General features: G+C 41.2%; 1 long non-coding RNA gene across 1 annotated transcript in view; it reads right to left on the bottom strand.

The window, feature by feature from the left end:
* Window positions 1-18,449, bottom strand: part of LOC125395078 (uncharacterized) — a 52,402-nt gene that overhangs the window by 17,267 nt on the left and 16,686 nt on the right. The window contains exon 2 of the long non-coding RNA XR_007230439.3: window positions 3,641-3,742. This is a non-coding gene — a long non-coding RNA (uncharacterized LOC125395078). The remainder of the gene's footprint in view (window positions 1-3,640; window positions 3,743-18,449) is intronic.

Below are 18,449 nucleotides of genomic sequence, written 5' to 3' on the forward strand. Positions count from 1 at the left end.
CGATTTTGTTTTGTTGCTGCTTGTAGCAAGTTAAATACTTTTAGACTATTGTTTCACTTAAGCATCAGACTATCTTTTGTGGTGCATGGATATCAGAGGGGAAGTTTAGGAAGAATTACAAAGAGTCCTAAAGTAGAAGCAAGTTTAGTCTAAAACAAAGAGGACAAAAAAATCAGACCAAAGAGACACTAATGATTTTTGAAACATGAAGAAGTTACCAGAAAGGACATTTACAGGCATTATGCCAGTGATGAACCCAAACCAGAAAATGCTGTCACTATCAAAGAAGCAAAGATTTGTATTTAGGAAGAGGAATCACTCAACCTTTTGGGCGATAAAACTGTGCAAGGCTACACAACCTTCAGGGAGGGCGTGGGAACTGCTTCTGAAAACTGAGTATTCAGTTGTCTGCAGGAAGGATACGCTATGTCCTCTCCGTTGAGCATTTCCAGTCCTGTGAGATAGTGATGTTATCTTATACTCATCGTATATTTACATGATCTCCTGAAGAGCACAGCATGTTCTGTGCTTACTTAACATTCTCAAATTCTCCTTAAGAGCAAAGTATCACAGCCCATTTAAACTTCCCAGCAGAATGGCTGACATCTTTGACCATGTTTGTGTCTGACAGCCGAACGCTCCTCAAATTCTCTGCAACTTCGAATAAACAGCATTAAAAAAAATACACATCTCTCCAATAAGGACCGAGGCAATGCCAAGTCAAAATAAGCAGATTACCCCATGGCTTCTGCATGTCATGCATCTATTAATACATCTTAGGATCATGTTCGCACTTTTAATAATAGCACCAGGCTGCTGACTCACATGCAGGCATGTTCCTACTTCCTTCTTACCTACATAATTATTCCTTTTCTTGTGTTAGCTTGGCTTGTTTTTATCTCTATTCCTGCCCTGTTTAGTTTGGTCACTTTTTTAGTAATTGCAAGGGTCCATTGAACTTTTGCCCCGACTTCCATGCATCAATAACATCACCAAAATGAACATTTTCTTATCTAACTTCCAAACAGTCAAAGGATACATAAGAGCTGGAGAATCATGTAATTATTTACAATTACGTGGGAAGCTCTCTATTAGATTTGGGGAATAAACAAGCCTGGTTTACTCCTAATACATTACACTCTTTCAGAGATGTGGATAAGAATGTAGAAAACTACGGTCAGACAGCAGATACAAAAGGAGAGTTATATTTTGAGCATAGAATCATGGATCTAGATATTATAACTACATGCAACAATTTCACTTGACCTCCAAAGAGACACATACAGAAGAGAGAAAAGATAAAAGAGTCAGAATTTATACAAATATAAAAATCAAACCTTTAATCCTTATAATAATCATGCAAGGTTGCTATAGATGAGAAAACTCATTTACTGGGAAAAGCAAACTGGCCCAAGGTTGGGTATCTCTAGTTACTAAGTTACAGAATTAGATTCCAGCCCATATCTATATGACTCCAAAGTCCATACATCAGACTTTGATCTGACAGAAGTCCTGTGCTTCTGATTTGCTGACTGAAACGCCACATGAAAAGAAATCTAAATTGTCAGAAGGGGAGATAAGTCTATTTCCTCCTTGTGTGGCACTGTGTCAAGGTGCAGAGACAAACTGACTCCAAGCTCATTCTGGACTATTCTGGTAACATCTGACACTCTGAACTTAGGAGGCTATTCTGAAACATCCAGGTTTCAAATATGTATCAATTTATGTATCATTTCTGGCTTCAGAATGTATCCACTGGTATTCAAATTGAGAGGAATTTGTGTTTAAAAAAAAAACTATAGTTAATATTGCAAAGCACTCAACACTTTAAGAAATAACTTGAGTGTCTATTTAGATAGTTAATTGATAATGTTTTCTGACAAAAGAAGGTAACTAATATTTAATATGTATTCAGACAGGAAAAGGAAATAATCCAGGAAATCAGGGCAGTGCGTAGAATTAATAGATGATATCTAGGATTGCATATTCACCTCCTGTCACCTTCATTCATCTGCAGACTTAATGTGTAACTAGTTCTCAGGTCACTCTGAGAACTCAAGGTGAGAGGGGACCAACAGCAATGATATCTCAATTGTACATCTGATGGGACATCAAATTTTTTTCTCCAATTTCTCTTCCCTCCACAATTAATCAAGTTGCCAATCATAAACCACAATTGGTTCGTCGAGTTGCTTTAGTAGATCATACTCTGGAAGGGTCCCAGTGACATCTCTTCTCAAACATACACCAATGTTGAACTGGAATTTGTGAAACTGCATTACTAAAACTTAATTCACATATACCCTGTAAATGAACAACAAAAACACCTGTGGGTGTTCAATCAAACTGAGACTATCTGTCTATGTTAGGGCTGTTGTAAAGCCAAAACAGAAACAAGGCAAATGTCCAGCTGCTAGAGTAGACGCTGTCTTCACACGGTGGACTACTGTACAGTGCTGGATGGAGGAAGGGTGGCTGTAGTGTAACAACAGACCTAGATCTCAGAAGCCTAACAAGGAGGAAAAAGAGACCAATGCCAAACAGCGCACAACCTGTGATCCTATCCAGAAAGAGCGAAACGGGCAATATTACATTTTTGTATTGGAAGTCAGACAGTTGCCATCCTCAAAGAGAAACTGAGACTAGAAAGGGGCTTCTAAAATGTTGCTAATAGTCTATCTCTTAATCACAGTATTGGTTGGATGTATGCTGTTTTGAGAAAATTAATTGACTTCATTTTCTGCATGTGTAATATAATTCAATAAGAGTTGTTAAAGCCCCAAAAGGCTTGAGATTTTAAATAGCTAATTTTGGGAGAGATTAAAATGGACTGTATAAAATGTCACATGTGGGCGAGAAAAGTTTTGAGCTAGGATCTACATTCCAATCAATATGGACTAAAATGTCTGTTCCAAGATCCATGTGGGCTACAGAGCTCATGAGATTTCATGCCTCCACACACAACGCCCTTACCCTTTTCTGTAACTGAATCTCTCTGGTCTGCTTCTGAGCATCATGGTCCACTTCTGCTAAGAGGGTATTGTCACCTCTGAAGGACGTACCCTGGACTGTGACCTCCATCCAAGGTCCCTTCCAGTCACTTTCCAAGCAGTACCCTCTGAAGCATCCTGTGACCACACAGTCACTTTTGACTTTCTCTCAAATATTCAGTGAGCGCTCTCTTCGACATCTCCTGTTTACCTAACTCACATTCTTTTGTGCCAATTAAAAGTGGAGAACCAGAGTTGAGCGACATATTGCTTTTCATTCTCCTAGCTATTCACTCAGTCTAGAGAGCAGAGAAAGCTCACTTCTGTCTTCACCTTTCTGCTCTGTTTGCTGAATTTACTGTGCAAAATTGACAGACTTGGGGCCCGAAATGGCCAAATTACAGCCGCTGCACATGGCCAGCCCTTTCCTTTCATTGTGGTAAACGATCATCAGAAGCCTTCAGTACAATGCTCATTGAGAGTAATGCACTGATAACTTTATATATAACTAACTTGCCCAGATTTATAAATAGCAAGTGAGTGATAGCACCCAAGGCCCAATATTAAAAATAATCTCAGTGCATCATCAGAGAAGCCAACCTAACTCGGATAAGAGAAAAGAAAGAATGAGCATGTCATTTTACAAGTACCTGAGAAGGTCAAGGGCAGGATGCTGAGTCCTTTCCCATTGAAGATCTTGGCCAATCCTTACGCAGCCTTGTCACATGGATAGTATAATGATCATCTTCCTTCTGCAGATGAGAAAATAGAGGGCCAGAGTTAATAGATTATCCTAAGACAGACATTATGCGCAAAGCAGACTAAGATCTCAGGGCACAGGCCCATGTTTTTATAGAAAGAATATCTACTTAGAGCTTGCTGAATCACATGAGGACCGTCACGTACTTTTCTGGTAGCTGATTGGATTTTACAACCTTTTGAAAACGCAAACTTTGTTCTGACCTCTGTGACTGGACCTGACCCAGAGATAGAAGTCTGGAGATTATTCAAAGCCCCCTGAATTATGAGACTAGAGGAAAAGATACGACAGAAAACAGGCTGAAGACTGGATCTCAACTAAAGTCTGAGTTCCATCACTTAGTATCCAATATTTAATGGAGAGTTTACAGAGGGACGGTCAAAGCTGCAGATGTTCCATATGTGTTCACTTAGCTCAGTGGTTTGCAACCTTTGTAATACTGCAATCCTTTAATACAGTGCCTTTCATTGTGGTGACCCACACTCTTAAAATTATTTTTGTTGCTACTTCAAAACTGTAATTTTGCTACTGTTATGAGTCATAATGTAGATATCTGATATGCACGATCTGCTATGTGAGCCCTGTGAAAGGGTGGTTTGACCCTCCCGAGAGGGTCATGCCCCACAGGTTGAGAACTGTTGATTTAGTCAATCCTCATAGCAGCTCTGACAGAGAGTTCCTGGTCTGTGTCCATTTTCCAGATAAGAAAACTGAGGTCCAGAGTATTCACATAACTGTCTCAAATTTGCACATAGCAAGAAACTAATAGAGCAAAGACCACTGAGTTAGAAAACCTGTGGTTTTAAACATTATGATAATAATTACTAAAATGAGTAATAAACTGCCTGATGCATTTATACATCAAAGGCAATTGTATTAATTATTTTCCATTTCCCCTTTCAAGGTAACTCTTCCTAACAGGTTGCTGTAATAGAACCGAAGCAACTAAACTACAAGATGCTACGACAGTGATGCCATTCACTCTTCTGTTAATCACTATGCAACCTAAAACCCGAACAGGGAGCCTTGCACTGGTAAAAGAAAACACTAGATATGATGGCTATTTCCAGCCCAGGGAGCTAACGTTCAGAATTGAGAACCAAAATGCAAACAGGTAAAGTGCAAAGCAGGGGATAGTTGCTGTGTATCCAAGAGGGCAGGTGACTGGAGTTAAGATCCTCACTCAAAATCATGGGTACAAGAAAATTTGCAGCCCTGTGTCTGCCCTGGGTACACAGGAGGTGCAGGGGGTTGAGGTTTAGTCATTGTATGAGAAAGAATATTTCTTTGACTTGGACTTGCTCTAGGAGAAAGGGAGGTTCATGAAGGGCTATAGTGACAAAAAGAAAAATTCAAAAATCTTTTAATCATATAAACCTTACACAAACTTCTTTATAATTGGGCTGGGGATGCAGTTTGGTTGGAAGAGTGCTGGGCTAGCATCCATGAAGTCCTGGATTTGATCCCCAGCAGCACATAAACAGAGCATGGCAGTAATTCCAGCAGGTAGTAAAGGCGGGAGGATCTAGAGTTCAAGCTCATCCTTGACTGCATGATACCTCAAAATAAATAAATAAATAAAATTCTTTATTTTCCAAAAGAACAAAATCGGTATTGATGCTCTTATATTAGTCTGTGATTAACTACTGATAAGAAAGGTAAAAGTTTGAAAAAGCCATTCTGAGAATCTCTAAACAAGCTATACTTTCGCCCCAAAACATTCTTTCTGCTCCCCACTTCATTGCACTCCACCACAGCTTTCACCAGTGCCTCAGACCCACAATCATTAGTCGTCCTTCCAGCCTGCCTGTTTACTGTTCGCTCTATTCACTAGACTGTAAGCTTCAACGAAGCAGGCACCAAGTCGGTTGAGCTCGTCACAGGATCTTCAGAGCGTTGAGTACCACTTGAATGATTATCCTCTATGAATAGATTTCTATAATCAGGGCATTAAAATACCTAAGTGATATTTTCCCCACCAGACTGGACAAAATCTTCCTGAAGCTGAAATATATGCACCACCCGTTATCTGGCAGTCTTAGGTAACAATACCAGGAAAACCACAAGACATGGGATAAATAGAGTATCATCATGTTATTTATACTCAAATATGCCCCCAAGGACTCCAGGACAGAAAGGGGACTATATAAATAACAAAAAGGTTCTACTGGTAAACAAATAGCTCGAATTCTTCTGCCTTTCACACAGCAAACACTATGCTGCTTCTTTTCCCTGCTGATGAAAAAAAATTACCAAAGCAATCAGTCCTGTTTTTCCCCATCTATATTTTGACTGCAGATGACTATAATTTACTAAGTCAACTACCTGGCTGGCATCACTGGAGTGCTCAGTGTCCACAGTGCCTGTCGCTACTCAGAGTGCAAGGGCATCTTTGGCATTTTAAATGCACAAAAAAAAATAATCAATATAGAAAAAGAACATATTAATCCAAAGTTATGTAATCTTACACCCTGAAAGAACCTGATTAAATCGCCTTCCTTTGCAGCTGCTTCTAATCTAGGATAGTGCAGGTGTTTACAATCTTTTGCGAGCTGACCTCCAGTGACCCAAGGATAAAATTTTAATTGCTTATCAAATGTAATTTTATGGACGAGATAAAGATACTGTGAATGCGTATAAACTCCTCTGAAATACAGAGTCTTTCAAAATGGGATTTTAGTTAGCTCGCTTCTCTTTCTTTAGAGTTAATTGATTTTCTTGACATCTTTTTAGCCTGGCAAACTGCCTGCCTAAGTACTTTATCTGACCTTCAGGCTGTTTGCCAGGTATTGATCCTGTACCTACAATGGCTGTGTCGTACCCGCTCCTCCAGCTTTGATAAGGGCTAATGTACTAGTGCCGGCAGACAGGAAGTCAATGGTCACAACATTTTTCTCATCCTCTTCTTCTATCGTCTTTTCTTCTTATACAATAATTTGGGCTCTCTCAAAATCCAATCTTCAACAAATGAGGTAGATATTTGGACCCAATTTTTCTTCTAGCAACTTCTGGCTTGCACCTTAAGACATCTTCTATAGGCAATAATAAATTTAAATGTTCACAAATAATTGACTCCATAGCGATGCTAATAGTAGTATTACTTGATAATTTGTTCAAAGAAAAGTAAAGCTGTGACTTAGGGAGATGCTTGGGATCCAGAGATTCAGAGAAAATACATGGCGTAGAGGGAAGATATAAGGTTAGCAAAGAATATTGAAATCATGCCCTCAGTGAAATAGTCAAGGGAAATAAGATTTTCTTGTCCTCTTGCAACTTAGTTTACAGATAGATGGCTTACACACAAGGAGGGGTGGAAATAGTGTCCAACCCAAAGATAATAGTTCATACCTAACAAAGAATGCACTAATACACATAGTTCTTCTGTGTATAACACTATAACCCATCTACAGGCTTATAATATATTTGGGAGCAGAAACTTGCTAAGCCTCCAAGGTTAGCATGAGTAGATTTAATGTAGCCATGCTAAGTTTTAGACTTTTGATTATGTAACAAGAAATTTTAGGAGTTTCATTGAACCCAAATGGCTCTGGACTAGCAAAGATGTTCTATGAAAGGACACTCAATTCTCCAGCCCAAGATGGAGTCTTTTATTTGATGGAGAATCTAAAAGCAGAACCACTGAGATAAGGCCCTCGGGGAACATAGAGACTTGTTGGGGTGTGTTTGGTGTATTGAGGTTAATATGAGGTAAGACTGACCAATGCTCTGCATAGAGTGGCTACTGGTAGGTTTGCCGTGTAACATCCAACTCTTAAAACCAAAACAGCAACTGAAAACAGAAGAAACTAAAGACTAAATCTGAAACAAAATAATACTAAGGAATGTCTAGTTTTTATTCTTTTCTAAAGAACACACACACATATGGAGAGAGAGAAGAGAGAGAGAGAGAGAGAGAGAGAGAGAGAGAGAGAGAGAGAGCTTCCAACCCAAATGCATTATCATACTTTACCAAAGAATGTACACTCAGCACACATGTCTATTTATGGTGCTATGTGCCATCTACACAATCCCTACATCCAAGGAACTGGTTAGAACCTTAGTAGATGGGGTTCCCTGGGTAGGATGGGGCAAAGAATCTCTCAAGGTTGGCGCATGCAGGGGAGATCCAGAGGGTTCTACAGAGCTGATTATTGGAGGAAGACATGGTGAGGATTTCTCAAGGCTAATGTATAGAGATTCATGGAAGCAGTGCTGAGGAAGAAAACGCTTGGGTTATCTTAATATCAAACTCATTCTGATCAAGATCCGTGAAACTTTAGGATAACTAAGTTAGGGAATGTCAGTTAGGTTCAGACAGGGTAATGATATTGAAGCTAGGCTTGTTCCTAAAACTATGGGAGCTGGGTACACAGTGTTTGGTCAGTAAGAGGGAGAAGGGGGGAATCGAAGAAAAGGAGCAATAATAATGAAAATACTTAAAATACACAGGGGAAAATCCCAATGAGGACAGCACAAACATTTGGGCCAGGAAACTTCAGCAAATACTGACTTCTTGGGACTTGCATTTTGAACAACGAAGGCCTGAGTGAGAGGTGATGACTGTTCCAGATTGTTCTATGAATTATCAGTGAGATCAGTCCTGCTCTTATGATTACAATGGTGTTTGTCTCTCACAACTGGAGGCAAAGAATCTTATAAACAAAGGAGAGGAAATCAACTGAAATGTGGTCTTTAAAAAAAAAGAAAAAGTTTTTGGCAAATATGCCTAGGGGAACACAGATTACAACATAGTAAAATTTCTGAAAATAGCTTTGCCAGGAGGGCCAAGAAGAGTGGCCAATAGCCCCGGAATGTGTATGTGGCAAAGGACCAAAGGCTTTTGCAGCCAGCCATGCAGGTCCTGTGGATGGACACAGGCTTCATTTACCTTTTCCACAGAGGGTGGGATCAGATGTGTTATAATATTTGTAGGTTTGCAAACTTTGAAAACAAGAAAGAAACAAAGAAAGTAGTTCAGTCAATCTTGATAAGCAAAATGGATAGACTTCTCCATAATTTTGTAAATCAATCAATAGGCCAATCACCATGAATGAAGAGAAAGAAACAACGTGGGGGTTAGACAGTATGAATGAGGGTAGAGCTGTGGTTTGTATGAAGCTCCTCTCTGGGATGAACAGAAATTACCTTACCTCTGTCTTTAGTTTTCAGGAAATGGTTTATCTGGACACACTAGCCTCATTTAGGTGTCTTTGATTCAGCTCTTAAGTTTACTGATCTGAACATTTCTCTCATCCCCAGAAGGTCTTCTGTTCATACTAAGTGTAGATCTGCCTTCTTATAAACTTGAAGGGGCAAAGATGGCAGAAAGCTGCCAGCAGTTATGAAGCCCTCGTCTTGAATTCTCCTGCTCAAACCTAGGCTGTTGCTTTTGTCTGAGAAGAGAAGGGCCAGATGAGTTACCACCCTGGAAGAACTCTCCAGCTCTCCCGGTGTCCAGTTCTAAGTTCTCACTAATGGGATGTCTCTTATCATAGAGGTCAATCTCCATCTACATGACCTACAGCTAACACCAGAAGTTAGAGAGTTCGTGATACAGAAGAAAATACGAACAAGATAATAAAACTTCTCCGTTAGATGGCTCAGTCCTCAGGAGACCAGTCTCCAGCAAAATCAGGAAAGGCGAGCGAGCTCCTCTCCTAGAGGCACAAATAAAATGTGAAGCAAGTCACAGCTAAGAGTTAACAATTGATTACAACTACCGCCATATTTGAGCCGGCCCTGCAACTTTTACAACTCTGAGGACACCAGTCATGCCTGGCTACTGTTAACCACTAGAGACGCCATGTCCTCTCAGCCACACGCTGGTTCTCTGTGTTCTTTGTGCCATACATGCAGCCTGCAGGGCCATTCTATACCCTGAACTCCTGCCAGGTGTCCGATCAGGAAAAGATAGTGTATTCTAGGTCATGCTGGCGGCTGAGCCCAAGAGCCTGCTGCCTGTGCTGTGAACCTTGCCAAGTTGAGCTGCGTCTACTTTTTTTTTTCCTTCAGTCATTCCTAGAAATATCAATTCTGGAAAACTGTTTTCCCACATAAGGTTTTGGCAGCCAGTCCTCGGCGGTTACCTCATTCTTTTCCCCGCTGCCATCTGAGAGAGTATGCAGGAAAAACAGCGCACCTGTAGGCAGAACGGCTACACAGAGAGTGAAGGATTGGATACACTCGCTATCCTGACAGGCTTATGAGGAGACGGTCTTCATGGAGTTAAAGACCGTTAGTACTGCCAGACACCTGAGACTTTACCTAGCCCAAATCCATCACTATGCTTGCTGGGAAACCGGGCTGGAGGAAGTCGCCTCTGCAGGTTATACTTGAACATATTTTCAAATGGATGAACTGAACGAACAGGTGAATGAGCTAGACAGAGGGGACAGGGGTAAGTGTATTTGTGGAGCCTGAAGTCGGACCAGAGGAAGAAGAGACAAGAGATCTTTGACATTATGTGCCTCCACCTGTTCCAGTGGCAAGAACAGGATACCACAGACCAGGGTGTTTGGAAACAACAGAAACTAATCTCCTACAGTTTTAGGAACTGGGACATGCAAGATCATGACACCAGCAGGTTCTGTGGCTCCTATGAACCCGTTTTCTGGTTCATGGACAGGTATTTTCTGGCTCTATCAAAAGATAGGAGAAAAAGGGAATTCACTGGATATATAGAGCATATACATATACATATATACACACACACACATATATGCTCTAACCCCACTCATGAGAGCCCTAACCCTCTTGATCAAGATCTCCCCTTTCTATGAGCACCTCGATAGGAATCGTCTTCATCATCTGAGTCTGAGACTGAAAGAAGCAGTTCTGTATATAGCACTGAGTACATGCACATTCCTCTTCTGTTCTTCTTGGGGCAAATCATAGCTGCTGGTCATCAGGCTTTATTTTTGGTCCAGGCAGCATCTTCTGAAAATAAGCTGTTCACGACTCTTCTATATTATTGACAATGAATCATAAAGGGAGAGCTAGAGCAAGTCTTGGGAAGCATATGGTCATATCCTCATATTTTAGACACGAGAGACTAAGATTTGAAAAAAAAAGTGAAACAGCTTTCCCAGAATATCCAATCAGCATGGGATGGTCACAGAGAGGAAAAGTAATAGACATCCCCTGAGCTACCTGTCCTTTGCCATTCTTTTCCCTACAGAAACAAATTTAAACATGTGCGCACACATACACCCGTGTGTCCCTACCTACTGCAGGTATAAAGAGTTGCTAAATATACTACTTCAACAGCTGGGATTTTACAAGTTGACTTTTTACAAGGTGTTTGTGAGTTTCTTAAAATGTGTTAGGCTCTTTTTTTTCCTCAGAGTTTTTTTTTTTCTTTTTTTAGCATAGAATTTAAACGGACATGGTCATGATAGTAACTGCAGGATTCCTTTACACCAGGAACCTCAAACCCCGGACAGTAAAATCAATCTTTGACTAATGTGAATTGAAATCGTTTTGGAAAAACAATATTCAGACGAGATCATCAGAAGTCACATCAGCTACTTGGAAGCCCAGCTAAAGATGCTTCTGGGGGCATCAACTGACTCGCCTGATTGGGTGATTCCCCTCAAGGTCAATGAGATATAACAATGAGAGTCAGCTCAGGCTGAACTTAGGAAAAACTGATGTGCATTTAAAAACTGTTACTAAATGTGTGATTTACTAAATTATTAAATTAATGAGTGAGTTACTAAATCAGTGAATGAGTGATTTAGCTCAGTGGATGAGTGATTTAGCTCAGTGAACGAGCTCACCCAGGTAATTACAAACCTTCTAAGGAAGTTAAGGAGTATCCTGGAGATGTTCAATGGCCTTATACAGAAGTCCTTTTCATCCAAAGCTTCATCACCTTTTGCTTCTGTGTCCCCATGATTCAGCAGCAGCTTAAATGGGTACTGATAAGGAATGTGAAGGAACTGAGTTAAAATTTCTGCCTACTTGAGAAACTAAGTAGGCATCTTCTCCAAGACTTGGCAACATGAGAGAGCCAGGACAAGATACAAAAGGCTAAATAATTATATATTTGGCATAACCAGCATCAAGAAATCTGGTAAGGCAATAAACAATTATGGAGTTAATAGAATGGCAGTATGGTGCGTTACAGTGAATTATGATGCCCTGTCCTTCCTTAACAGGGCCTAAAGCTTTTTCTACTTTTGATTCTTATGCATCATTATTTAGCATAACTTGACGGTCTACTCTGATTATAATGAGGAAGGGAAAAACAGAAAGTCTGGCACACAAAGAAGGCACTTGAATTCTTATGGTGTGGTAGTGTGGTGGTTTGAAAGAAAATAACCCCCAAAGAGAATAGCACTATTTGGAGGTGTGGCCTTAATGGAGGAAGTGTGCCACTATGGGGATCGACTTTGAGGTCTCTTTTGTTCAAACTTCCCTCTGTATGACAGTCAGTTGATTTCCTGTTGCCTGCAAGATGTATTGCTCTCAACTACAGCACCATGTCTGCCGGCATGCCACCATGCTCCCAGTCATAATGATAATGGACTGAACTTATGGAACCCTATGGGAGTCACCCCCAATTAAATATTTGCTTTATAAGAGTTGCTGTGGTCATTGTGTCTCTTCATAGCAGTAAAATCCAGACTAAGACAGGTAGGTACTGAGAGAAGAAAGATGAAGGAAACACCACATACAAAGTGTACTGAAACCCCAAGAATTAAATCCTAAATGAAAGGTAAAATTTAGGGCCAAGATATCATCCTTAGATGGATCCCAGGAATGGCATTTGCTAACTTAAGTGGAGCCAAGTAGGACAATGCACAAAGAAGTCCAGAAGAATACAGCATCACCTTAAGGAGCAACACACAACTTAGCCAGTAAGTTATTTCAGATGTCAGGACCAGAGAACTAGGCAGCGAGTGTAGTCTAACTGAAAAAGTCGTCTGACTGAAAAAAGATAAATGGAATTGTCAAGGGGTTGTTATCTAGGGGTGTAGAGTCTCAAGGGTTAAAGGGATATGACAGATAAGAGTTGGGTGGTACCAGGCACAGCAGGGGAGTCTGTTCTTTTCCAGCCCAGATGCTCCAGGTCTGGAGAAGGGGAGGTGCTAGGACAGCTTCCTCTTTACCAGCATTTGCTACTCCATATGGTTGGGACATCACGTGCTACTCTGAAATGGAAAGAAATTGCGTGGGAATCTTATTTTGGAGTAAATACCAAAGAGTCCTGTCTCTCTGCGATCTGCAACTACACCTGAGAATCTGGTCCAGCTTGAAGGGGTGACATCAATGAGGGGCAACAGTATAGGATTGTCATGTGCATAACCCAGAATACTTCTGAGAAAGAAAGAAGAATGAAATAACAACAAATTTCTAACCCTAAATTGAAACAGGATAAAAGAAGAAGGAGAAGGAGGAGGAGGAGAAGGAGGAGGAGGAGGAGGAGGAGGAGGAGGAGGAGGAGGAGGAGGAGGAGGAGGAGGAAATTATTCTTGGAGGAAGATTTAGCAATAATTGAGTAATGAATTCTTGTGCTGAAATACAATGTCTGGAATTTCGATAGCTCAATCCCCATGAGTTTCAATTAATATAGATTAGTCCTTGCTTGGCATGTATAGGGGATTCTTTTTCTTTTAATAACTAACTGTATCTCTGGATTATTTAGTTTCTCAAAATGACTATCCTAGACGCAAGATAAGAAGTCACTAAAATGAACAAGGAGCACGTGGGATGGAGGGTTTTCATGCCACCTCCTCTCACCCTTAAACCAAAACATGTTCATGAATAAGTGTGCTTTCCCAATGTCCAGTGGAGCAAAATTCCTGTGGTCACGTGGCCCTTGTTTGTCCTGGCAGGCCCTGAAGTTAGCCTGGGAAACGGAAGAAGCAATCGCAGCTGACCAGGCTGCATTCCAGCCCAGCCTCACTCATTCACTGAGCTGTGATCGTTAAAATTGATAACTATCAAGTTAAAGACAGCTATTGCCCCCATTTTACAAATGAAAACAACTACAGTTTGAGTTTGGCCACTTGGCCAAGACAACAGTCACTGGTGAAGACTTCCGTGGTCTAAAACCATCACGTCTCTTAATCTTCACGGTATATGTCCTGTTCTCCCTTGGAGTTAGTTAGTGGCCCACTTAGATAGGTCTAAATTTCTCCACCAATAAACAGAAAGTATGTTAGCAAATTTTATGAGTCTGATGGGAAAGCCAAATGATATAAAACATGTTTAGACTACAGCAGGTAATCAATCATTAAATTAAAGGCAGCCATATTTTATAGGTAATTGTTTTCTAGATGATTAAATTTTCACTGACATTTCATTCCTTAAGTACTAATGCTATAGTTTTGTCAAAAGAAAGAAAGAAATTTGTGCCACACTTCCACTAACAAGAAAATCACAATTCTCATTTAATTTCTTTTCTTATTTGGAGAGCAAAGCCAGAGACAAGTTCTTTAAAGATAATCAATCAATGTTTATCTTTGGCCCAGGGCTATTTAAGAAAAAGTTAAATGGATCTTGACTTCTACCTGATTACCTAAATAATCAAAATATTAGCTTCTATTGACCATGACATACTGCATTACACACAGGTAGTATGGGGTTAATAACACATATGAGCTGGCTAGATAGCAGACCAGATTTCCACTGAATGTTATTATTCCGGATCTGAAGCAATTGCCAAGCCCTGCAAACTTTATCTCTTCCTTTCCTTTTTCTTTGCTAAGAAACCAGAGTTTATCAGGGGGTCCAACCCAGAAGCTCCACTGAGGGAAGAACTCTTCCTAGCCTTAGATACTAAATCGTGTTTGATTTGAGCAAATCTGGGCATCCTTTTTCCCCTTGTCGGTTACTTGTCTAACAACAAAACTGTGATGGGTCGCTCCATAGGAAGCCTCAGGGAGATCAGGGAGGGGGGCTTTAAAAAAGAGGTCTTTTACTCTCAAAATTAAACATTCCAGGAAGAACACATTTCTTGCCTTCCCTTGTAACACTTGGACCAAAGTTATCTAACTAAAGGTGGTAAGTCAGACGATGATGAACCCGTGTATCAGTAACCCACAAATAATAAATCAACACTAGCAAAGCTGAGCACAGAGCTGGATACCTGTGACCCCAGCCCTTGGAAGTGGTGGGAGAAGAAGGAATGAGAAGTCAAAGGTGATTCTTTGCTTAGATGGAGTTTGAGACAAGGCTAGACCACAAGAGACCTTGTCAAAAACAAAAGGAGGGAGAGAGGAAAAAAGGAAGGAGGGAGGAAGAAGTCAAAGAGAAAAGAGAACTCTACAAGAGCAAAGGAATGTGGAGGACAGTTCTTAAGGATCCTCTAAAGGTAGCGACTAGTGTTAACGTACCCTGACAAGAAGTCCTGTAGACTTGCCAGGGAATGACTTCACTCATCCACTTTTGTTTATGCCACTTGAAGTTCACTAGTCTATTCCCTAAAGTTGAATATGTCTTCTCTTTTCTTAAATTTTAAAACTTTTATATATTATTATTGTCATGAGGGGAAGTGCGCGTGTGTATCGTGACTCACACATGGAAGTCAGGGGATAGTTTTCAGGAGCCAATCCTTTTCTTCCTCCATGAGTTCCAGGCACGTAACTCTGGTCATCACCCTTTTGCTGCACCTGCTTCTACAGGCTGAGACATCGTGCTGGCCCTGGGTCTTTACTGATATCCAAACCCAGGAGTCTCGGTCTTGGCTTAAGCTTAAGGAGCCCAAGTCAACAAACAAAGCCCAACACGTTGTTCCTGTGATTCCTACCACACACATATAGCTAAAAAGCCCTCGGGAAAGAAAAGCGATGTAAGAGCGAAGAAGGCCTCGGAGGAATCTGCCGGCTCTGAGGGTCTTCAAGATTCAGGTGCTTCTTCAAACACCCGTTCCACTCAACTAACTAGCTAGCAGCCCGCACCGCCTCTCCCTCTCAATATTACAGGGATCCAAGAGTGCCAATGAAACTTTAGGTTCAGCAGCAGTATTGGGGAAATTGCTCTGGAATAAACATATCTATCCCCTAATTGCCTGTTTTCTGAAATTTGCCATCTCTCTTTCATACGTCACTCTGAGGTATGATATCTACCCGATGGCCAGCAGGCTTTTGTGGTACTGGTGAGACAGAGAAAGCAGCTCATTCCTTCTGCAGTGGGGATGGTTGGCCTTCATAGGAGCTGCTGAGTGGCTCTCTCTGACCATGCTGAGTATCAGCATGCAGAATTATTATCTGAGTGGGGGAGGGCCATGGAGAAAGACAAGAGCTTTTCAGAGCCACTACGTGAAAACCAGGGGAAAGAAGAGACTGACGACAACGGCCTCCATCTATCAGGCGGCACTGGACAGTTGCTGGGAGCGCCTGTTCCATCCACTGCTGAAATGCAATGTGATTCTATCTGGAAACAAAATTCCCTAACAGCTCAGTTTGTGAAAAATTAAACCCACTATGGAAGAACGTTGTAAAAATCTCCCCTGAATTCTTGAGTTTTTTTAAATTAAATTACATATGTAAAAGTCAAGATTTGTCTGTGTGTTTATGAATGTGTATCCACACACACATATGTTGATAGATGGATAAATGATGAAGAGATGGACAGACAGTCACACCTCAAAACGGAAAGATAATCTTTAAATACAGACCTGCGTAGACATAGACAAGTTGCTCTCCAGGCTGGTGAATCTGTGTTGCGCTATAAGGCATAGACACATTCCACCCCGTCTCTCTCATCAGTGACTATTGTCATCCTGAATTATTCTTGGGCCGGTTCGTCAGCTCCTCTCTTCAGAGGCTTGACTAAAGAACTCCTGCAATTTCCATGGCGCTCCTTCCTTCCCACTGCTTCTCATATGCCCTTTGTTTCACTGGGTCTCCAATTTCATCCTGTCCCCTTCTCTTCTTAATCTATCATTCTCCGTGAGACACTGCTGGCTGAGCACCACACAATAGGCCTTGTCTCAGCCTATTTACCATGCCCATTAAATCTATTAGTCTCAGTCCACCATCAGCTTCGGAAAGTGCCCCTTCCATGGCCCCCTTCTTACCTGTTCTAATGGCATTGTTCTCGCTCCCACTGCCCTTTGAACACTCATGTCATTAAGCTCCGATTTCACTTTGCTTCTGATAATGACAAGATGGCTGCCCTCTCTAATCTTACTCTGGAGCCTAACAGAAGAACCTTCATAGCGGTGGCCACGAGAGATGCCTATTGATTGTTCCGCCTTGCCTCTCCTTTCCTCAAGGTCCCCGAGCTACTGTTTATGTGATCTTTTTTCCCATCAGTGAGTGCCCGGATCCCCAGAGCATGACCCAGGTCATTTCTGCACAGCCTCAGCTAGTTCACGTCGGCTGCTTTCAGTGAGTCATTCCCATGGCATAAGAACTGGTGAATGACTTCCAGCTTTTCCCTTTTCCTCTTTCCTCCTACTAAACAGGCTGCTCAGATGTTTAACTCCCATTTGTTCCATCAAATATTTACTTTCTGAGTATATTTTCACTGTCTGACTCTGCACTAGGTGTGAGGGAGACAAGATAACTGAGATTGCGTCCCTTTGCCAAGGATATTCCCACCTGGGTACCGAAGGGAAAGATTGATGGCTTTAGTTGAGAAAAAATGGCCTAAGTTCTTTGCCCAGGTCACAGGGAATATACTCAGAGCAACTTCTGTTTTGTTTCTGCACTAAAAGCAAGAAGTGTGTGAAGAGCCAAGACCAGACAGGCTACACTAGTACAGGGATGAAACTTAGTTTAAAACCTGACTCAGCTACCATTTAGAAAACCCTAAAACAAGCCCCCTACATCTTCAACAGAGTCTCACGGCAAGGAGAACCTAGCTGGCCTCAGCTAGCTGGTTACCAACAGTAGCACTATTTGCCAAGGGCTATTCCCAAACTGGAACAGAACAGCATTTGGAAGGTCTTAAGCCACACACCTATGTCCATTGATGGTGCATAGATTTTTTTTTTCCACATTTCTAAGAAATCCTGATTTTTAAAACCTAGTAAGAGTTCATGAAACACTTTGCCATAGTAACATACAACTTGTTTTTGTTTTGTTTTGCTTTCATAAGAGGGTGTTGGAGCTAACATGTGTGCCAGAACAACTTCCACTCCTAAGTGAAGGTAGCTTAATTAATTCATCACCAGCATCTACCTCTGAGACATGGTGCCCATCAGATTTGAGGTGCAGAGAGCTGGAAGCTCTCCGGGAAATGAACTCAACGTCATGCAATGGAGCTGGATTTATTGCCATTGACAGCTGCTCTCTAGGGGGTCAGGATTTGAACCACTGGAGCATTCCGGGTCAGGAAACAGCCACATTAATAGACTTTCCGTGGAGGTCTCCCTGCGTGGCAAAGGCTTGAACCCACCTCCTGCCATATTTCATTGTGACAGAGAGCCCTACTCTCACCCGAGGGAAGGAGCTCTCACAGAAAAATAAATGTCCTCCATATAGTGCCATCCTAATGACTATATAGCATCAATTGTAGGACAGTGAAAAATGATTATTGAGCCATGCACAGCCCACCCTAGCATTTTTAATTATACATCACACCAGAAAAAAAAATAGAATTTCTTTTGTTTTGCCTATCTTCAAGATAATCTTATCAGGATTGTCAGGAAAGAATAATACTATAGTCAAAAGAATATTCAATGCCCCTTCAGGCTCTTTTCAAAATTCAGGGTGTTGGCACTTATTTTTTAAGCCAAATTAAAA

The sequence above is a fragment of the Myodes glareolus genome, chromosome 21, assembly GCF_982192425.1.
Source record: "Myodes glareolus chromosome 21, mMyoGla1.1, whole genome shotgun sequence".
Classification (NCBI taxonomy): domain Eukaryota; kingdom Metazoa; phylum Chordata; class Mammalia; order Rodentia; family Cricetidae; genus Myodes; species Myodes glareolus.